The following is a 14,327-nucleotide window of genomic DNA, read 5'->3' on the forward strand; positions in this document are numbered from 1 at the left end:
GGCCATTTATGAGGCGCTCGCAAATAAATTCCGAAATTGTTATAATTCGGCGGCACACGGTCCTAAAGATTCAACCTATTGGAGAAGGTTTTTGCCGCAGTCCTGTTGCTTTTTGTGCTTTGAGAATATCATAATGTAATGTGGCATGTTGCTGGGTTGCGTTGCTTTTTGTGCCTTAACGGCTCGGAAATTGTTTGCTGCGAGCTTGGGCCTTGGCAAATGGCATAATTTACGTAGGCTCCGCTTATCTCGGCATTTAATTTTAGATTTACGGCACCTAACTCTCATAGAGGCCTGGCTGCATTTTAAATGAATACAACTCAAGTTGGCATGCGGGAGTTTTATGGCCAGAAAGCGATTTATTTATCACCCTGTTCCAGGCACGATATAGGGTCTATTAAAGCGTTTAAGAAAGAAATCTTTAATTTTTAAGATAATTAGTATTCTAAGGGTATTATACAGTAAAAGTGTACACTTAGCATAAAACCATGGTACAAAAGATTTTGCTTACAAAATTAATGACTTTCAACAGTTATCGTTTTAGACACTCTTTTAAATAAGAATTTTCTTGTACCCCCTAAAAATGTAATTCACTTTTCTCTGCCGTTGTAGTTATGTGGCTTTCACACCAAAAGTTGCCCGGTCTAATGATAATTAACTGCAAAACACATCCACAGTTGAGGTTTTTGGAAAAGTTTTCCAACTCGTTTCAAGTTCATCTCTGCCACCCAAACAATCAACACAAAAACCACCGCCTGTGAGCCGTCATAATTTGAGCTCAAAGTGTCGTTAAAATATAATTATACCACAACAATAAAGAAGAGCCGAAAATAGGGAAATTATTTACGTAGCCATTGCTGGCACAATGCTAATATTCCCTCCCGGCAGCTTATCCCCCCCTGCTGACTTTCCACCGCCGCCCTAAAGATTCGGATACCCTGAATGGATACTCTGAACTTTTCCTGGCCGCCGCCAAATGCAACAAGAATAACAGCAGCAGCAGCAGCACAAGGAAAAAGTGTTTGCCAGTACACGAAAACTTTCCACAGAGGGCGGATTCCGGGTGGCTTGATGGCCGGATAGTGTACTCCGCCCGTTGAGTGCTGCAGACCGCAATCTGGGGGCCACCACGGTGTGGTGCCGATAATGATGATGATGATGATGATGATGATGGTGATGTGCAGGGTGGCCCTAGTCTCGGTGGCCGTGCCAACAAAAAGCCATAACAAAACCGCATCATTATCCTGAAGGCAAGGAATAGAGCAGCCAGCATCCAACATCCAGCATCCAGGAGCCAACTGGCAGATGAAGAACGAATCGGAAGCGTGGCGCTGCGGCGACCCAGGCAGCAATTTTGTGGGCCCTGCTTGCTCAGCTTGTTATAACGGCGGCAAAATTTAATAAGCGTTTTATTATATTACAAAAGCGGCAACAACCACAGCGGCAGCAACAGTTCAGCAACGTCACGGAACACTCCACAAAATGAAAGTGAAAATTGTATAAAAGTTATATAAATACTATAAATATTACTTTAATAAAAGAATATATGTAATAAAAACTATAAGTTAAATAAGCTATGAAATAGTTTCCCGAGTAATCATGCTTTGAACTTGAACTTATTTCTTTGAAATTATTGACAAGTTGTGTAGAGATTATACCTTATTAAAACTTCATTATAAAAGGATCTTTATATATTACTTGCTATTTAAATTTCTTGCAGTGTATGAAGGCAATGAGTCAGCGGGTAAAGTTCATTGTGAAAAGCAGAGGAGCGGCACTTGTTGCTGCTGGCGGCGTTGGCAAAGCCAAATGTGTTAATTGTGGAAGTTTCAAAAGGGTTAGCAGATTACAACCGATTCAAAACTCAGAAATGCTCGATATAGTTTGTGATAATTTCCCTGCGTAGGTCAGACCAAGTTTTCAGGCCCACCTCTCTACACAATCACCGTGTGGCTATATTAATCGGTTTTTGCCAGGACTTTCTGAACTCGCTCAGCTGGCAAATTGCACCTCGTTTCGCCGAAAAACTATGCGAACAACTTAGAGCTGGGAAATCGAGGTGGCCTCACTTCATTTGGAACGCTTCATTGACTTTTATTGGGATCCTGGGAAAATATGGCGTCTGGTCATTCATTCCGCTTACCTGGGCGGACGATGGCAAATTGTTTAAACCATAAATCATTTAAGCTCACATTTAATATAAGTAGTTGGGCATGGGATTAATTACGAGTGGAGTTGGCCATTTCCTGGCATAGAGTGAGCTACGAAAATGTTTGTTAATGAAACTGCCATAATTTATGCGCACACTCGGATTTTAATGCATTTTTGTGGCTTTTAAATTGTTCGGCCGCAGCCTGAATGCAGCTCGGTTACGCATACGCCACGTTGCCCCATCTGGAGAAGGAGTGAGTGATGCAGGATGGATGAATGGATGGGGGCGGAGCAGAAGAAGGAGGAGGTGAAGGTTGAGCACATTGACTGCCTGGCAATTATTGACATCGACTTGTTGGCGCCACGCAATTTCCGTTGATGCGTGGCAATGCAATTATGAAAATTATGCGACAGTCAACGCTGCGACACTGCTTCCCATCATCGCTTTACATATTTTTGCACTCCTTCCAAAGAACTCTGGTATAGTACAAGATATACCCTATAAAGATAGCTTATATTATTATAAAATTAACAAGAAAAAAAATTTTACAGCGTGATTTAAAATCATGAATTACCAATATAAAATCTTCTATATTAATCTGCAGTGCATTCGACCATTTTTATGAAAAATCGTTATAATTTTTACAGGATATTTGTACTTAAAAAACTTTAACAACTAAATCATGTGCTAGTCAGGATATTCCAATCATCGTCAGCTGCAGCCCGCTTCTGTTTCCGGCTCCTATTCTCATTTGCTGGCAAATCGCTCAGAGCCACAGATAATGTCAATCTTGCTGGGCTTAATCGGAGGAAAAGGAGGGAACTTTTTGCAGCACACAGAGCCAGGTTTTGTAAAAAGTGGGGCTGCCTGCCAGCCTGCCTGCCTGCCTTCGGGGGCGGTTCTGTCAGTGCCTGCAGACAAGGCCTTTGTGTAGTTGCCTTGAGTTAACCCCCTGCCAGGGGCGTAGACAGGCCGAGGACGAGGGCTGTGTTGCGCCAGCATTACTTGTCAAGTGAGCTTCAATTTCAATGACATTTAAGTGTGCCGTCGACTTCTTGGTACCGTCTCCCGGCGAATTTCATTGCGGCTGCGTTTGCATTTGACACATAAGTGGCCTTTAATGATATCAAACTTCATGTCCCAGCTTTCACTGCTCTCCACAGCTACAGCAACATTCACATCCACATCCACATCCATATCCACATCCCGGTCCTTAGTTTGCATGCCTAACTTTTTCATTGAGTTGTCATGGCGACCCTTTCATTTGTCGAGTTGGTGCACCAGATAAGGATACTCAGGCGGGGAGCAGGAGCTCCTTGTCGCTGACAGCAGTGAGTTTTCCCCGGATGAGGGCTCCTCGGAAATCAAGTGGCATTTGTAGCAAATTTTGATCCGCGACTAAGCTAAACAATGGAGTCGGAAGGTCATTACGCACGGAATTAAAGAGATGCATAATTATAAGTGTTTAGTGGGTTTTTAAAAAATTGTTATACCAAAAGAAATGATAAACCATATTATATATATAATTAAATTAGTCTACACATTGATAAATAGCGTTATCCGTGCGTTTTTTTCAGTTTCAAAATGTCATTCGTGAATGAAACACCATAAACTAACAGTTTTTCAACAGCTTTTTATTTAACAGAAAGAATATCTATTAACTTTCCTTTTCAATTAACCAAGAATTGAAATTGTTTTAATATATCGTTTAAAAACTCAACCATCATAAGTCTTCCGTCGACTAAAAAGAAAGCTTTCAAGACAAAAAGTTTCGCAAGATAATCTGCGCAAAACTTAACACAAATCAAAGCAAAGTTTCCCAATTGTTGCTTTAACTATCGTTTCGAGACAGGCATTAGTCTGTCAATAGTAGCCAATCTTTCTTATTTGTTTTTTAAGTCTTTAGTCCAAAAAACTTGCAGAACTTGACTTGGCTTACTCAAGTTTCGCCATCGCCCTTCCCACAAACACTTCAGGGTGGCGGCAGGATATCCCCCAAGTCGCACTAGATTGTTTTATCATTAGCCCTTGGCCAGATGTTTCAATAGCTGCCAGAGTACTCAGTTTGTTGCAATTATAATGATAAAACTTTAGAGCCGGGCCAACAGCGACGCTGTTAGCCATAAAAATTGTGTATAAAACATTGAAATCGAATGAAATAAGGATGAGACTATGCAGTCTCGACCTAGGAATACCGATTACTTAATATTTATACTTAATTGAAAGACAATCTTTTAATTATACTAGTTAATAATAAAAATCTAGGTATTGTAAATTATGATATAAGTTCTTAATTGTCCAGCCATAACTTTTTACAATAATTAAATATACTTGAAGTTTAGGACGACTTAAAATATTATTTATATATTCTTCAAATCATCGAAAAGGTGCAAGGATTGTTAAATATATAAATATTAGTATCATAATTTATTTTTACTATTGTTCTTTTATGAATAATTTTCTACTGTCCTTATTCCATAATTTGAATATACCCCTGCATAGGCTATTAAAAAAACAAGCCGAAAGGACGAAAGCCTCTTCGCGGTTTGTGGCCTGTGGCCCTTGGACTTCGGAGTCCCGACGGTGGACAGCAGCTGCCTCTGGCGTTTGGGGGCGACCCTTGTGAATTTGAAAAGTGCTTAGCCGTGACAAAACCTTTTTTCCACTTAGACAGTGCCGCATCGCAGGCGGATGCGACTGGACACGGCCGGACCAGACTGAACCGGATGGGCGCGGCGGAGAGGAGGCCGGAGTCCGGAGTTCGGAGTCCGGAATCCGGCAAAGCGTGGCAGTTCGCGCCCCCAATCGCATTATTGCAAAGAACCCGGCTGCCAGCTACTTTCCATGGCAGTTTTATGCCCTCGCCCCCAAACAGGGGGGTTTTTTTTATATATTTTCCCTGCCTTTTGTGAGTCGAGTCTTCGCCCTTTCAATAATGAGGGAAAAAAGTACGAGCTTTGAATTTCCAAATGATACACGGCGGTGGAAAAGCATGAAAATGGAGCCACAGACAGATAGAGAGACGGACACTAAGCCCCGGCAAAGGAAGTGGCAAAAGCAAAGTTTGAAAAGTGGACGTCGAAGTGGAAAAGGCAAATTAAATTATTTCTCATGAAAATGCAAGACGCGCCGGGCCGTTCTGAAATTGAAAAAGGCGAGTGCGGGCCGGAAGTGAAACTAAAATGCGTTGCGCGTTGGAAAATTACAATTAAATTGACTTTGCCGGCGAAGCGATAAAAGTAAATTAGCATAATTCAGAGTCGTCGTTCGCCCCGCCAATCGGATCGAAAGCTTATCCGGCTGCAAGACCCGAGCTGGGGTGCGGACACAAGTGCTGCATACTTTCAGGTGCGCACTGCTGCTTATCCTGTACCTTGGAGATGGCTTTGTTATTAATGCCACTTGACAGCTTTTCGCCCTGTCCACTTCAAGTTGCTGAAGTGGCCGGGTCACCTGCAATCCTTCTTCTCCTCCTCCTTCTTCTTATCCCTTTTTATATTCCCTATATTTCCTTGCAATGCATTCTCTTTGCTTACTTGTTTTAAACTTAAGGTGATACTGACTTTACAGTAGCTTAAGCTCTTTAAATATTATAATATTCAAAAGAGATTAGATGGATATTAAATATATATTATTATTTTAGCTTGTTTTTTAATAAATATATACATAATCCAATGATTAAATTTAACTATATTATTTTGGTTAATTATATCTAAAACATGAGCTTTTAACTCTTCCATTTAAAATGAGTCAATTAATAAGTATTCAAAATTTCTTCAAGAAAATTTTCGAAAAACTAAATAACCCGGAATACTACCTCATCTTCTGCCAGCTTTATAAACTGCATTGCCAGGCAGTCAGCGATGGTTTCGGGGCCAGAAACAAAGCGTAAAATGTGAATAGACTGAAGAACTGTACAACTGTCGCCGGCGGGTGGAGTACTAAGTGGGCGTTGGGTGGCGGTCGGTGGATTCAGGGGGCGTGCCGGGCATGCAAAAAACAAAAGGCAGCAAGCGTGTCCTGACTGGGTAATTGAAAGCAACTTTGCGACGTTGCCCGCATGGAATTGGCTACAGTCTCATTTTTTTCCTTATTTTTTTTTTGTCGAGCTGCTACTGCTGTTGCTGTTGCTGTTTCTCCCCTTTGTTGTGAGTTCTCGGGGTGCATGCGGAAATTGAAATGTCAAGTGTGCACTGCCATGTGTGCTGAGGCACTCCTGCTTTTCCCGCTTTTCCCAGACTCCGCAGCATTCGCGGCATTCAAACTGGGCTTAATGGTCTCGAGGCTGGCTTAAGCGCATCAGCTGACGCTGCCATTGATGGGTTTAATTGTTGGAAATAAACGAAGGACCACCGGTGCAGGAGCAGGAGCAGGAGCTGTGATTCATTAAAAGGCTGAGACTATCAGACCTGTTCCCATTTGCAATTCTTTTTTAAAAAAGTAATCGATACCGGTTGAAAAAGTCGATTTTAATTCGGAGTCTTTGGGAGTAAATTAAAAAGGAATTTTATTGATGATTAAATTTTATAGATTTCAAATATATATAATTATAGCTTTATATCTTTTTTATATATAACATTAATCTGCTCAGTTTAAAAGTTGTTTCCCTGCATTTATACCTTCCGATTTAACCATTTGAAGGACATGCTTGAAAGCCACTCAAAAACAAGTCTATCCTATCCGACAATCCGTCTGGAATTTTCGAATAAACCTTACCAGAATGGGAATCGAGAACGGGACTGTGGAGTACCTTGTGCCCATAATGTGCTTGTGGCTATCTGACTGCTGCCGGCTGCCCGCCATTTGCTGGTTGCTTAATGGAAAATACGTGCTTGGGCATAATTGGATTTTTGCTATTTTTGTTGCCATTCGAACGGAGATGATCGCAAAAAACACATACTATGGCCGTCCTTGGTTTAAAATTGATTTGCATGGCTAGCGCTAATGGTGTTCAATAACAATTATAAACATTTTGCGCACAAATGCGAACTGAATGAACCGCAACTATGAGCCGCTAACTGGGCATGACGGAAAGTGCCCAGATATCACGTATCCGCTGATAATTAAATTGTATCGTCCTGATGCCAAATTAATTCAATTTTATTTCAGCAGCCCTGCTGCCAGCCGTGGCAGCAAAGAAAGCACTTAAATCTATGTGAGCCAACAACACCTCCCGAAGATACAAATGAAAAAACGTGCAAACAGTCAAGGCAACCGAAATGAATGTCGTGCCGGAGCGAAATGATAAACGAGAGCTGGCAGGAAACTTTTCTTACTTTTTTCTTTTCCTCTTTTTTTTGTGGGTGAGAGAAAGGAAATTGCCAAGATTGAGATTATACTTCAAGAATTATTTAGGGAACGGGAGCAATACCAGCGAAGCGCTTATGTAAATATATCGGAAAAGGAGGTTTTGTGATATAGAAACAATCAAAATTTGGCTTAATACTTTGATATCGAAACAAATTCAACAATATTTTCTTGTGAAAGAGATAAAAATAATGTAATATCCACAAATTCATTACGTAAATATAGGGCGAATGTGGTTTTTTGATATCGAATCAATTGAAATAAATATCTATACAAGTCGAAACAATATATTAAGACCGAAAAGCTTCGATTAATTTAAATATCGTCCTATCGTGATTGAATATAAAACTACTTACTTAGTACTTACTTAGTATTAAAATATCGTTTTGAATTTTAAAAAGTAGGAAGGTAGCCAAAAAACAAAAACTAACTCTATCAATTATATTTCAATTCCAATTCCATAAGACATAAAAAATTAAGTCATAGCTTAGTTTTAAATTTTTTCAAAATTACGAAAACATATTTGAAAACTAAATCAATACGGTTCCGTGTTATTAGAGCGTCCCTCATATACTATTATCGAAAATATAATTTTTTGATGTCGACAAAATGTACTTTTTTATTGATATAAGTACTATTCGAAATACTTTTTTTTAGAAAGTGAATGAAAGAATTAAATATTGATAATGTTGGATTTAAAACAAACCTAAATTCGTTTAATGATAATTTTACAATATCGAAGACTAATGAAAATATAAATTTTAGATATTCGCCATATTAAATTATAACTTATTAGTTTTCGTTTTTAGTTTGATAAGAACTATGGTTTTAAATCTATAATAAATAATATTGTGGTAACAACAACACTTTGTCATCTCTAAGTCACAAAAAATTCTCAGCAATTTCCCGGCTTAAACGAAAAACAAATATAACATTGTATTTTGTTTTTTGTGTTGTTTGTCGTACCCCTACAGCTAAAGGTGCCAGCAATTGATGGGACAACTCTTGTGGCAGTTTCCGTTTGATATGCGCAACTTTTATTTGGTTTGCCGTGAAAAATAAACCTCTCTCGCTCCGCTGACTTTCTTTCCTCGCACTTATTTCGACTTGCTGCGGCGCTTATTGCAATTTACTGACTCCGCACGTGACAAACGAGCCGCACGTTTCGCTCATTGTAAGCGACCTGCTGCGGATCACACATACGCACCGTTGCCAGCCATCGTTTAAGCCAGTTGACTAAACGAGGAGAAATTCTTTCTGTCAGTGCAAGCACAGACATTAATTTGAAGCCTGAGGCGAGTCAGTCGTTCGGTCATATTGCAAATAGATTTTATCCCAACGCATTAATTAAAATCATGGAGGAACGATGCCAAAATCACAACACAAGAAGAGATAGAAGCCATGATGAAGATAAATCACAATGGAAAATTAGTAACCATGTTGAGCATATTTGATATTTTAGCAACAGGCTGGCATAGACAGAATAGAGGCACTTGGAAAATGTCTTACAATCAAATAAATCATGAAGAAAATAACAATAAGATTTATAAATCTTATGTTATATATATATTATAAACATTAACAAAATTAATATTGTGATTATAAAATAGTAAAATACAATATTAATTATAGCATTTAGAATATTATCAATTTGAAATTAAATTAAATTTATTTTGTTACCCTTTTCTCCCCTGTGCATTCTGTTTACTCTTGGCTACTTGGCTATTCAATTTATTTTGGCCTGGAGAAGACACACGATGCTGCAAACAGGCATCAGCATATTTTGCTAAGCTGTCGAGTATAGAGAACACACACATGGCAGATTGTTGTTTGTTATCCGACTCTCGTTTCTGTTTGTCTTGGCTCTGTCAATGCGAGTCGAAAATCATTAATTTGTGTTACGGATTGCAGCTGCCGAATACTAACTACGTGCCCCGGGCACCTTCGACCAGCTCACAGAAACATTAAAGGCGTTAAATGCCGGACTAATAGTCACGTTGCCTCGGCCTCGAAACCAATGACAACGGAGCGTCCAAATAAAAATGTTGCCGTGTCTCGTGTTGGCTCCGGGAAAACTCTGAAATTGGCCCCACTATCCCAGACGAAACGTGTGAATCGCCGGCCGCGAAAAGTCACGGAGCAGCGAGGCGAAACGAAGGACGAAGCATACCAGCAGCGGCAGGATGCACGGGTAAGGATTCGGGAGCAGGCGACGTGTCTCTAAAATATATTACCAAGGCTAAAACTCTGGCGAAACAAGGAGAAATCGCCGGAGCAAAACGGGCTGCCAGCAAGATGGGATTACAAAATGGAAGATATCCAGACAGGATTGACAAAGATATTGAAAAAGAGGTCGGCGAGGCTTTAAGTCGCAGATTAACACGGATGAAATTGACTTATAATCGCAAAAAACAACGAAGTTAAAGTGTTGTACACACTTACCATATAGAATAGAATGAATTAACAAGAAATAAATGGATTCAATTTAATGGGTTTATACAGAATTTTTATAGTCTGGTGAAAAGATAATAGGAGCTTAATGCGCGGGTGGACATAAATCAAGAATAACCCGGCCAGAATGACCCTGAAACTTATTTTAATCATTGTCTTTTAGCCAATTCACTGGCATCTCTGGCCTTTTAAAGATGTCCCTCTCCGTGATTATACAAAACCAGAATTACATCAGTCATATGTTTATTGCAGATTCGGGAACGGAATTGTCAATTTTCTGCAGTTTCTTCTTCTTTGCCTTATCCTGGGTTTTGGTCGGTAGGGGAGTGAAGTGTGCAAGGATTTCTCCAGGTTATCAGTTCCAAATAAGTCGCACAAAATGTTTATTTATAGGTCTGAGAATAAACACAAGGAATATCAGAGCATACTCCGGGTGCATTTGTTAGATAAAAATAAAAAAGGATCTCCTTGCCGGTGTAGATCACCTTTGAGCGAACTTCGGCGTCACCTATAGACTTTTATCTGCTTTCATTTCCGGACGGACTTCAGTTAGATGGTTAGTTACTCTTTCTTACTGGTGAGACAGAGATGACACGGATCATTTTTTATACATTAACCCGGAATATATTTCCTTATCCTTATTTCCTCTCAAAAGTTTTTCAAGTACACGTAAACTGGGATTAATCCAACGGATTGAACCTAATGGCAGCTGGAGCCAGTAGTCCTTCGGTTGGCAGTAGATCTGGCTCTTACCACGTCCTGATCAGCGTAATGAGGAGGCACTCGGAAGTACCTTTACTACCTTAGGAGGAGCAACTGGCCTGCGTTTATGGATATTTATATAGATTCTTTTAGGATTGAAAATAATATTCCTGGTTTACTTTATACTCGCCTACTTATACCAATAAAATATTTGCGAATAGTTTATAGGTAAATTCTCCCGGATATTTTATCTCGGTTCCCTGGCCTCGCCAATGTTTCTTCTATTTTACCCAAAACTAAATTTAGCCCAAATCCTGCTGGACTAACCACATAAAAATGACCAGAGTTTTTCTTAATACGCCAGGATTCTTCGACATCCTGAGCTTTACTTCGTGTGCCGTCGTAAGGCTTTAATGTAATAATGCTATGCTGCCACATAGTTGCTGCTGCGCCTCGCAGTTTTCGGGTTATGCTGAAGAAACCCAGCGCACATAAAAACATCACAGGAAAAGGCGAACCAAAAAAAAAATGAAATAAGAAGGGAAAAAGTGTGCTGGCCATGTCTTCAATCAACAGCGCAGCGCCGGAGATGTGAGGCGGACGGAGAAGGTGATGGAGGAGGTGGCAAGGACGTTTTGCACTAAATTGAAATACTTTTTACGACTTCCGGTGTTTTGCTGAGCTGCCAACATTGCTTTGTATTGCACGGCACAGTAGGTACTAGTGTGTGTGCGTGTGTGAATAAAGTATTTGGAGAGTTTGCTACATGACAAATAATTGCTTATGTATGTAGTTCTTCTCCGCCTTTCTTTCTCTCTCATTGCCACACACATGCGTCTAACCATTTACACACACACACACACACACACTCGCATTCCCCGCTCGGGGCCGCAACAACAATGTGTCTTCGTTTCCGTCATGGCTGCCATTTCCGGCTAGCGAATTTCAGCACAGTTCCCCCACCAAACATTTATTAAAAAAAAATATAAGTCAAATCCAGCCTGCACAAGGAGAAAATCAGATCGGAGAGTTTTTTGGTCAATCAAAATAATCTAAAACGTGTATTTTTAGTAGTAAAAAACAATACAAGAAATTAAATGCATTTTAAAATTAATCTATATAAATTCCCAGAAAGCGGAATCTAACCAATTAGTATAAAAAGTTCTGGCTTTAAGAAGAAAGTATGTGTATACCAATAATTATTATTCGAGATAGTAAAAGCACCTTAACCCGTATGATCAAGGCACTCATTCCCATAAACTAAACAATCTTGAATGAAGGACCTCTCTTGTAGAGAGTTAGATTTCTCTTTCTGATTCCTAAATGAAAGGCTTTCTGAGTGTGCAGCGAAATAGAATCCTGTTCGCCATTTAGTGTTATTAATGCGGCCTGGCTTTTACTTAGGTTGAAATAGTGAGGGAGAAAAAAGATTAAGCTGAAAAATAGGAGTCCTCTAGAGAGTTAAAAGTAGCATCTAAACTTTAGATGTTAAAGAGAGAATACAGAAGAGAACCAAGACGTTCTTTCTATTTAGTTTTTTTATCGAGTAAACCTGTCAAAAAATTGTGATTATGATTTAAATTAAGCTATATAAGCATAATTAATATAAATCCAATATATAACTGGCTTAGTTTTAATATCGAAAATATTAATCTGTAAGGTTTAAACATCTTTTTTCTCATTTTTATACCCTTGCAGGGTATTATAATTTCAGTCAGAAGTTTGCAACGCAGTGAAGGAGGCACCTCCGACCATATAAAGTATATATATTCTTGATCAGGATCAACAGCCGAGTCGATCTAGCCATGTCCGTCTGTCCGTCTGTCCGTCTGTCCGTCTGTCCGTCTGTCCGTCTGTCCTTCTGTCCGTCTGTCCGTCTGTCCGTCTGTCCGTTTCTACGCAAACTAGTCTCTCAGTTTTGAAGCTATCTGAATGAAACTTTGTAGTTAGCCTTCTATATACTCTCACTCGTATATATGTCGGAACGGGCCGGATCGGACGACTATATCATATAGCTGCCATAGGAATGATCGGAAAATTTTTACAAAAAAAATTTTAACATTTTCAATTTTCAATAGAATTGGATCAAATTTGAGATATAGCCATTTTATTATACTCTACAATTTTGTATAAAATTTTATGAAAATCGGACTACTATATCATATAGCTCCCATAGGAACGATAGAGAAATTAATACAATTAAAAATTATAACTTTTTCAGTTTTCAACAGATTTTCATCAAATTTGAGGTGTAGCCATTTTATATTAGTCTTAAATTTTGTGTCAAATTTCATGAAAATCGGACGACTATATAAATAGGTGCCATACAAACTATTGTTTGATGTAGAAGAAACAAGAAAGAAAGCTAACTTCGGCACGCCGAAGTTTATATACCCTTGCAGATAGAACTTCTATGAATAGGAATCCATACAATATAAATTATATATATTTGTGTTAAAAAACAATGAAGTAATAGCTGCTTTCATTTCATTCACCTATATATATTATATTTGCAGTTTTACATACACAGATTTGCATTTTTCCTCTACATCAAACGATCGTTTGTATGGCACCTATAAGATATAGTCGTCCGATTTTCATAAAATTTACCACAAAATTTAAGATTAATATAAAATAGCTATACCTTAAATTTGATGAAAATCAGTTGAAAACTGAAAAAGTTATAAATTTAATTGTATTAATTTCTCGATCGTTCCTATGGGAGCTATATGATATATTAGTCCGATTTTCATAAAATTTTACACAAAATTGTAGAGTATAGTAAAATGGCTACATCTTAAAATTGATCCAATTCTATTGAAAACTGAAAAAGTTAAAAATTTTTTTGTAAAAATTTTACGATCATTCCTATGGCAGCTATATGATATAGTCGTCCGATCCGGCCCGTTCCGACATATATACGAGTGAGAGTATATAGAAGGCTAACTACAAAGTTTCATTCAGATAGCTTCAAAACTGAGAGACTAGTTTGCGTAGAAACGGACAGACGGACAGACGGACAGACGGACAGAAGGACAGACGGACAGACGGACAGACGGACATGGCTAGATCGACTCGGCTGTTGATCCTGATCAAGAATATATATACTTTATATAGTCGGAGGTGCCTCCTTCACTGCGTTGCAAACTTCTGACTGAAATTATAATACCCTACAAGGGTATAAAAAGGAAATCTGTGAACGAAAAGCTGCAAATATAATATGTATAGGTGAATGAAATGAAAGCAGGTATTACTTCATTGTTTTTTAACACAAATATATATAATTTATATTGTATGGATTCCTAGTCATAGAATTTCTATCTGCAAGGGTATATAAACTTCGGCGTGCCGAAGTTAGCTTCCTTTCTTGTTAAAAGTAAAGTTACTTGTGATGAAAAAAGATGAAATGCTTTGTATGTGAAAAAATGTTTGTTATTATTTTTGAGTATTAAAAAAGAATGTCGGTACTGTTGGGATATTTTTTGATATGAATCAAACACTACTTGGCATTTTTGCTCTGTGCAAATGAGACGCCAAGCATGTATAGGCTCATCCGTCTGGAGCATAGAGAGTGTTGCCTGCTGTGTGTGTGTGTGTACGGGTAAATTGATTGAAATGACCAGCGGCGGATGTGCGCCGAGCTCGATGCTCGGAGATCTGGCGCCCCAGCGGAAGGACATCAACTGCTGCTTGTTCATTTCGCCTCTGCCTTTTG

Source organism: Drosophila serrata, unplaced genomic scaffold, assembly GCF_035046125.1.
Source record: "Drosophila serrata isolate PLE 108 unplaced genomic scaffold, ASM3504612v1 contig_233, whole genome shotgun sequence".
Classification (NCBI taxonomy): domain Eukaryota; kingdom Metazoa; phylum Arthropoda; class Insecta; order Diptera; family Drosophilidae; genus Drosophila; species Drosophila serrata.